The sequence below is a fragment of the Vombatus ursinus genome, unplaced genomic scaffold (genome assembly GCF_900497805.2).
Source record: "Vombatus ursinus unplaced genomic scaffold, bare-nosed wombat genome assembly UNPS02014166.1, whole genome shotgun sequence".
NCBI classification, from domain to species: Eukaryota; Metazoa; Chordata; class Mammalia; order Diprotodontia; family Vombatidae; genus Vombatus; species Vombatus ursinus.
This window is the reverse complement of record NW_020953944.1, coordinates 118,180-125,918: the sequence shown is the minus strand read 5'-3', so window position 1 is coordinate 125,918 and position 7,739 is coordinate 118,180. Positions and strand designations below refer to the sequence as shown.

Sequence of the window (7,739 nt, the reverse complement as noted above, 5' to 3'; positions counted from 1 at the left end):
GTGTGTGTGTGTGTGTGTGTGTGTGTGTGTGTGTGTGTGTGTGTGTGTGTGGTGAGAGGGAAGAAGAGTCCTGGATGGCTTCTCGGTCACGTGCCTGGGTGACTAGAAGAAAGAGAATGCCTTGGAGATAAATATGGAAGCTAGGAGGAACGGGTGAAGGGGGAGTGATCTGGGTTCTATTTTGGACATACTAACTTTGAGTTGCCCACGGGGTGTTCTGGTAGAGATGTCCAGCAGGCAGCTGGAGGTGCTGTGATAGAGCTCAGGATAGAGAGAAGCATTGGGTATGTGGATTTGGGAGTCATCTGCATAAAGGTGATAATCGAATCTATGGAAACTGATGAGATCCCCAAGACATAGAGTGTAGAGAGAGAGGAGAGGGCTGAGGACAAAGTCCTGAGGCAGGTACACACGTCTGGGTGGCTTAGATATAGACTGTGGTCCCACAGAGAAGACTGAGGTAGAATCCGAATATAGACAGATATAAGCAGACTTGGATGATGGTATTAGATTTTGAATGGACAGTTTTTCCAATCTCCACTTAAGCCTTACTCTGAGAACTCATCAGGGTGTGGAAGCTCTAACGACCAGTTGGGAAAAATTGAGTTAGGGGCCCATCTGTCACCTTGCAGGCAGGCCACCTGGGCTTAGAGAGGCTTATCACCAAGAGGCTGTGGAGCAGGTGATGTGTATGCTCCAAGATCAGGTTTCTGAAGGCAAAGAGAGCGTTTTACTACACATCTTTGAAACGTTGAAATTGACATGATTCTGCTGGTCCCCAAGAATCTCAGCTGGCTTTATTTTTCAGACAGTGGGTCCTCCCATTCTTCATTAATGCTCCGGGCATCATACATCAGGGAGGAAGGAACCTTTTATCTCCCAAACTGATCCCTTTTCATCCTCTAAACCAGTCCAGAGGGCAGAGTCCAAGCTCACTTAGAGCTGGTGTGCTTGGTGATAGCCGTGGTGCCTTCAGACACAGCATGTTTGGCCAACTACCAGGGTAGCAGCAAAGGTTTGGCTGTCTGGGTCTCCTGAGAAGTCCGGGTGGTCTGGCCTGAGCACTGGGCCAGCTGGGCTGCCCAGGGGACCTTGGATGCTAAATCTGGGGCTGGAGGCAAGCTCAGAGACGTCTTGTCCCACTTCCTCATGACATTGATGAGGAAATTGAAGACAAGATGTTTAATGACTTACTTGCCCAAGGTCACTTGAGCAGTAAGCATCAGTGGTGGGGTTTGAACTCAGGTCCTTGGACTCCTGATTCACTGTACCAATTCCTTCCCTAATTGCCTCTCTTTTATGCTCCCCATAGCAGTGGTCCCAGCTCTTGTTAGACTCCTGTCCTATCCCTTCTTCTCAGGAGATGAAAGCCATTCATTGTGACCTTCCTGTTCTCCCCTTTCCCATATCTCAACACTCCTTTATATCTTACATGAATTAATCAGTAGCATTTATTAAATGCTAATTATGTGCTGATCATTGTGCTACAAAAGAGAAAGTGTTTTCTACCCTCAAATCTTTTTTTTCTAATGGGGAAGGCAGTTCCCCCTATATGGAGGGGTGTGTGTGTCTGTGTGTGTGTGTTGGACTTAGAAGTCACAGGGAGGAGAGTGGAACCAGTTGGCATACCTTTCTGGAAGTTGTGATAACATGGACTTGATTGTGCCTTTCAGAGTAAGAGGTAGAAAGCTCGGAGTCGAAGGGCTTTTGGTAGGCAAGCACTGAGCAGCCCGGTGGGGGACAGATTGATTCCTGAGGTGCAGGGGGTGTAAAGTCTGCTTTCCACCATCTGGGCTGGCTACATATGGCGCCCTTTGTGAGTTGGCGCTCACTCGCCGTTCAGGCCAGTTCAGCCCCAGGATGGGAGCTTGGAAACTGAAGGAATGAGCTCTTCCAAGCTGTGGTCTCTGGAGGGCCCCACCCCTTCACGCCGGGTTCGGAGGATGTGTGTCCCTCGTCAAGGATAGCCCTTCTCCCTGTGTTTTTGTCTTGGCCCCACCTGACATCTTTAGGTCCTCGAACATCAATTGTTTCTCACTCACCTTCAGTGTATCATAGGACCATAGATTTAGAGCTGGAAGGGACCTTGAATTGTATCCCCTCAATATATAGATGAAGAAACTTAGGACCAGAGAGGTTAAGTGATTTGCTGAGGGTCACACAGGTCAGAAGTCTCTGAGGCAGGGTCTGAACCCAGCTCTTCCTGACTCCAAATTCAGTGCTCTATCCACTGTAGTGCACAAACATGCCAAAGTCTCTCCTGTCCTTAAAAAAAAAAAACAAAACCCCACCCTTCCTCGAGTCTGCATCTTTCTACAGGATCATCTCCCTTCTTGCCTCCCTCATCACGAGTGAGTGACTTGTCTGTATCTTCTCCCTGCCTCTGTTTCCCCACCTCTCACTTGTTCCTCCCCCATTGCAGTCTGGCTTCTGATTCCTCTTTCCCTCCAAGGACAGCAATGATCTCTTTATCCCTCAGGCTGAGGAAGGCCCCTTTCAGCGCTAAGCCCAGAAGACTAAGGTGCATCAGTCAAACACCATTCTCTTGTCAGGCTTTTAAAAAGGAGTTGGTTCCACTCCTATCTGATTATGGCCTCAGCCTGGGAGTGGTCCTCCTCATCAGCTCTATAAACAGGCCACACGGTGGGCCAAAGTATATGGAAAAAAAAAACAACCCAACAACTCAACCTAGGAAGCAGCCTTTCCCTGCCCCCAAGCCCTCCAAGGCCAAGAAACCTGATCCATTTTTGAGGCGTACAGATGGATTAAGCTGGGATTCCTTGGATGTGGAGTTGGAAAGAAAATTTGCTAGGACAAGTTCAGACTGGAATGGGAAAAGCAGGTGTCCCAGTGGCTGGGAGACCCAACCTTGCCCCCGAAGACTCATTCTTTGAAGTTTGGTAAATCAGAGGCTGCTGGTCCTTGGGCTGGACTTAAGCTGTTTGCCGGGTGTCTTCATGTTCTGAGGAGTTCATCGAATGGCATTAGCGTGGTGGCCGCCAAATGGGCGAGCCAAGCCTAGCCATCACCATTGGCCCCATTTCAGAATGGCGTGCCACTTCCATTATCTTAGCTGGGTTCTTTTTTTGGCCAGCGAATCAAATAGAGAGTAGTGTCAGCTGAACATCATCTGAGTATTTTGAAAATGAGTAATGCCGAAACTTAAGGGGAAAAAAAAAGCATTGCAGGAGAAAATTGTCAATTCAGGGCAAACCTGAGGCTGTGGGGTGAAGAGGGAAACAAGCCATCCTGGATGTCTGACCAGAGGGATGAGGTTCGGGGCAGGCCTTTGCCTTTTCTTGGCAGAGAACACAACAGTCCCCTTGAACTTCTTGTTAAAGAGAAATGGATAAACAGCCTCTCCTCAGGTCAGCTTTCATTTTCCTGGAGGCCAGAAAAGTTACAGAGATTCTGCCAGTCAGCTGTTGTCTCTCAGAGGAAAACCACTTCTGATGTGGCTTTCGAAGGGCTTAGAATCAGAAGGCTGCTGTTGGAGTCCCAGCTTCGACACTAACTAGCTGTATGAGTCTGTATGCACCTCCTCATTTTTCTGTATCTGCTTCATCATCTGTGAAATGAGAATGATTATGCTTGGCTTACTTCCTTCACTGCAATGTTGTGAGGAAAGAATTGTGTAGATCTGTAATCACTCTCTGGTGAGAAGGGCAGGGATGTGATCAAGCCTTCTTGGTAGCTGATGAGGAGAGAGGTCTGAGGCAGCTAGACCAGTTAGGAGGCTAGTACCAAAGTCCAGGTAAGAGGTGATGAGGGCCTTCACCAGGGTAGGAGGTAGGTGAGAGAAGGGGATATATACAAAAGATGATGTGATGGTAGACATGTCAGACCTTAGCGACAGATAGGGTGTGGAAGGTGAGGAAGAGTGAGGATCCAAGGATTACACCTGGATTGCAAATCTGGATGATTGGGAAGATGGTGGTGCCTTCAATATCAATTGGGAAGTTTGGGAAGGGGGGAGTTCTGTTTTGGACACATTGAGAAGCCTTTTGGCCCTCTGATTTGGCAAGAGAGAGAAATAGAAAGAGAGAAAAAGAGTGAGAGAGAGAGAGAGAAGGGGGAGAGGAAGAAATTAAGAGAGAGAGAGAGAGCCTTTGACTTCAAATCTAGTGCTTTTTCCATGAGAAAACTCTAACCCTAATAAGTTAAGTGTCACTCAATTACTTAGCACTAAATTCAGAGCTATGACTTGGGATCCTATGGTCATAATTACAGAGCTGGAAGAAAGCTCAGAGGTCCTCATTGGCCTTTAAAAAGAAAAGAAAAAGGAACCAAGATAACTCGCAGTCTAGAAGTTTGCACAGCGCAATAGGCAAACTGAGTCAAAACCCCTTCATTTTACTGATGGGGAAGCTGATGCCCAGGGAGATGAAATGACTTACTCAAGGTCATACAGGTAATAAACAAGAGTTCAACTCAGGTCCTTGGACTCCAGACATAGTGAGATGTGCTTAAGTCAAGAATAGACCTCCCATTTTGTCGCTGTAGACAATTAAGTTCATCATCATCATCATCCTCTTCATCATCATCATCATCCTCTTCCTCCCCAATTTACAGATGAAAAAACTAAGGCTGTAAGAGAGAAAATGATTTGCCCAAGGTCCCACAGCTAGTAAGTGGTGCTTGGCACGCCGTGTCAGAAATACTTTGGTCTTCATTTGAGCTGGTGTAGATAATGTGGATGGCACGGTGGGTTTTTCCAGACCAGTTGTTCTTGGTGCCCTTGGCTCATCTTGATTAGGTGAAGGAATTTAGAATTAATGATGGGCGGTCATGGACCAGCTGGATTGGGGGGTTGGGATGGTCTGAGTGGCAGGATGCCTTTTTGTGAGCAGGGCATCTTGAACATGTGAAAGGAGGCTTATGGAAAGAATTCCTCAGCATGAACTTTGTGCTGGAATGGAGAATGTGAAGGCCAAGGGCGTTGCGTGTGGGGTATGCGCGCTTAGCGCAGTGCCTGGCACTTAGTAGGTGTTTAATAAGTGTTTGTTGATTGATTGATGAGGCCAGCTGTGTTAGGGTGTGCGCCTGGGGAGAGAGCCCAGAGGCTGAAGCATTTAAGCCTCCTCTGAGGTCAGGGTGGAGTAATAGTAATAGTAATAACAACAATAATAATAATCACATCTAAAAGTTTTATAGTGCTGTAAAGTTTGCAAAGTGTTCCATGTGTTACCTCATTTGAGTTTCACAATGGCGCCATGCGACGGTTCTTATTATCGTCCCCATTTTGTAAATTAGGAGGCTGTGATTTGCTCAGATTTGAACTTGGGATTCCCTAATTTCAAGGCCAGCCCTCTATTCACTGTGCCACCTGGTAGAAAATACACTGAGAAGAGCTTACGAAGGCCTGGGTTTGAGTGTTATTCTGCCACTTAGTGGCTGTGGACCCTTATTGAATCACTGCGCCCTCTCTGAGCCTCTGTTTCTGTGACCCAGATCAAGCAACTTGACCACTCTTTGACTCGATTTTAAAATGGGGATCATAAGAGCACCTCGCTCATGGAGTTTTGTGGGATCCAATTAATTAAGTTTCTTCATTTGTAAAAGGAGTGGATGGGACCGGTTCCTCCCAACACTCTGTGGTCATGCAGACCATGCTGCCATGCTGGAAAGAGCTGTGACCTTAATTGACTACTCCGACCTTCAGTTTTCTTCTCCACAATTGGGGATAATGACTGACCCTAAAGGGCTAGAGAAATGTGAGCTTCTCTTATGGGACTTCTCTCTAGCATTTCCCAGCCCTGGAAGCAAGGCTGCCCTTCTTTTCTTTGTTGTTGCTGTTCGGTCATTGCAGTCGGGTCTGACTCTCCCTGACCCCATTTGGGGTTTTCTTGGCAGAGATAGTGGGGCGGTTTGTCATTTCCTTCTGCAGCTCATTTTATAGATGAGAAAACTGAGGCAAACAGGGTAAAGTGACTTGTCCAGGGCCACACAGCTAGTAAGTGCCTGAGGCCAGATTTGAACTCGGGAAGATGAGCGTTCCTGACTCTGGGCCAGGTGCTCTATGCACTATAGCACCACCTAGCCACCTCCTTCTTTTCTTCCAAAGAAGAAAAGAAAACAGTTTCCAATATTGTTGTTGTCAGGACAAACGTCAGGAAGATGGTGCCGTGACTGGGAAATGAATCCAGTACTGAATGTCTTCTTGACCGGGACTGGCGAGGAAAGGCTTCTAGCCCCCTCTCATAGTTGTAGTCCTTTCAGGTCCCAGCACTTCCTCGTACACAACCCGAGTCTGTAGGACGAGACTTCCAGTTCCTTTCCCCTCGGTTTACCCTCAGCCAAGATGGCAGATGATTCTGAAATCGAGAAACTTGGCTCTTCCCTAGGCTGTGAGCATTCAGGGGAACACGCACATCTGTGTTCTTTGCCCAGGACAGCTATAATTTCCTCCCTCCCTGATCAGGAAGGGGAATGTTGGCCAGGACATATGGTGACTTTTTGGAAATGTGGCACAGGACAAGGAATTTCCACAGGGGCCGTGTCAATGCCGGCTCTGTTTGACTCACCTCGAGACTGCCAGGAGACTGGGGAGTTTTCTAGGCTCACTTGTTTGGCATCCTCGAAATCAGACTTGGACCATCCCCCATGGAAAAAAATGACCAAAAGGAGATTTAATATAGTATAAATAGCATTAGAAGAAATGGCAGACCTGCCCCTGTTCAGGGGAGATGGATTTCCCAGAAAAGTCCCCTGCTCCTCAAACTTAAATCCAACTCAAATTAAATTGTTTTTCTTGAGATTCAAACTATTTTTGTGCATAATTCTTTCCAGCCTCGAGCCTTGTTTTCGTGGACTTGGGAACATCTCAGGCATCCTTGGTACAGACATCAGGAAAGCTCTCAGGCTCTGGGCCATCAGCTGGGTAGAAGCTTCCTGATACTGGAGCCATTTTCTTTTGTGAAAGGAGGCAGGGGATGGGCGGGGGGAATCAGGGCCCAGAAGCAACATTGGTAATAGCTCATGTTTAAATGGTGCTTTCAGATTGGCAAAGCATTTTGTACACATTGGGTTCTCACGAAACCCTGTGAGCTTGGTGCTCTTATGAAGCCCATTTTACAGATGAGAAAACCAAGGCAGAGAATAGTTAAGTTGCTTACACTGGGTCACATAACTCATTACTGTCAATGGTGAGATCCTGGTTCTTTAGCTTCCAGTCCTCTCATCTAGGAAGGAAAGAGCTGGGCTAGACCAGGGGTTCTGAAGGTAGGCCTCATGGACTTGTTTTAAACAATATTTTGATAACTGTATTTTTATATAATTGGTTTCCTTTGTAATTCTATGAATTTTCTTTCTATGCATTTCAGAACACGATTCTGAGAAGAGGTCAATAGATTTCTCCACATGCCCAAGGAGTCTAGGACACAAACGAAATGAAATGATTTCATGTAGTTGAGTGGAAGGAGCTGAATTTGGAGTCACAGGACCTGGGTTTGAATCCCAGCTCTGCCATTTTGCCACCCAGGCGACTTTGGATTAATTATTTACAATGTCTGGGCCTCAGTTTCCTCATATGTAAAATGAGAGAGTTAGATAAGATGGACTCTGAGGTCCCTTCCTGCTTTTGGACTAAGATCCCCTGAATATAATGTAGTCCATCTAATATGAGGCCACCTTGGGTCACTGACAGAATGTGCTTTTAGAGAGAGACAGAGACAGACAGAGACAGAGAGACAGAGAGAGAGGGAGAGAGAGAGACAGAGACAGAGAGGGAGAGAGAGAGA

The 7,739-nt window shown here is 46.8% G+C and overlaps 1 protein-coding gene across 1 annotated transcript in view; it reads left to right on the top strand.

The window, feature by feature from the left end:
• The window catches only part of ITGA9 (integrin subunit alpha 9), a 308,486-nt gene that overhangs the window by 186,342 nt on the left and 114,405 nt on the right, over positions 1–7,739 (top strand). The window lies entirely within an intron of this gene.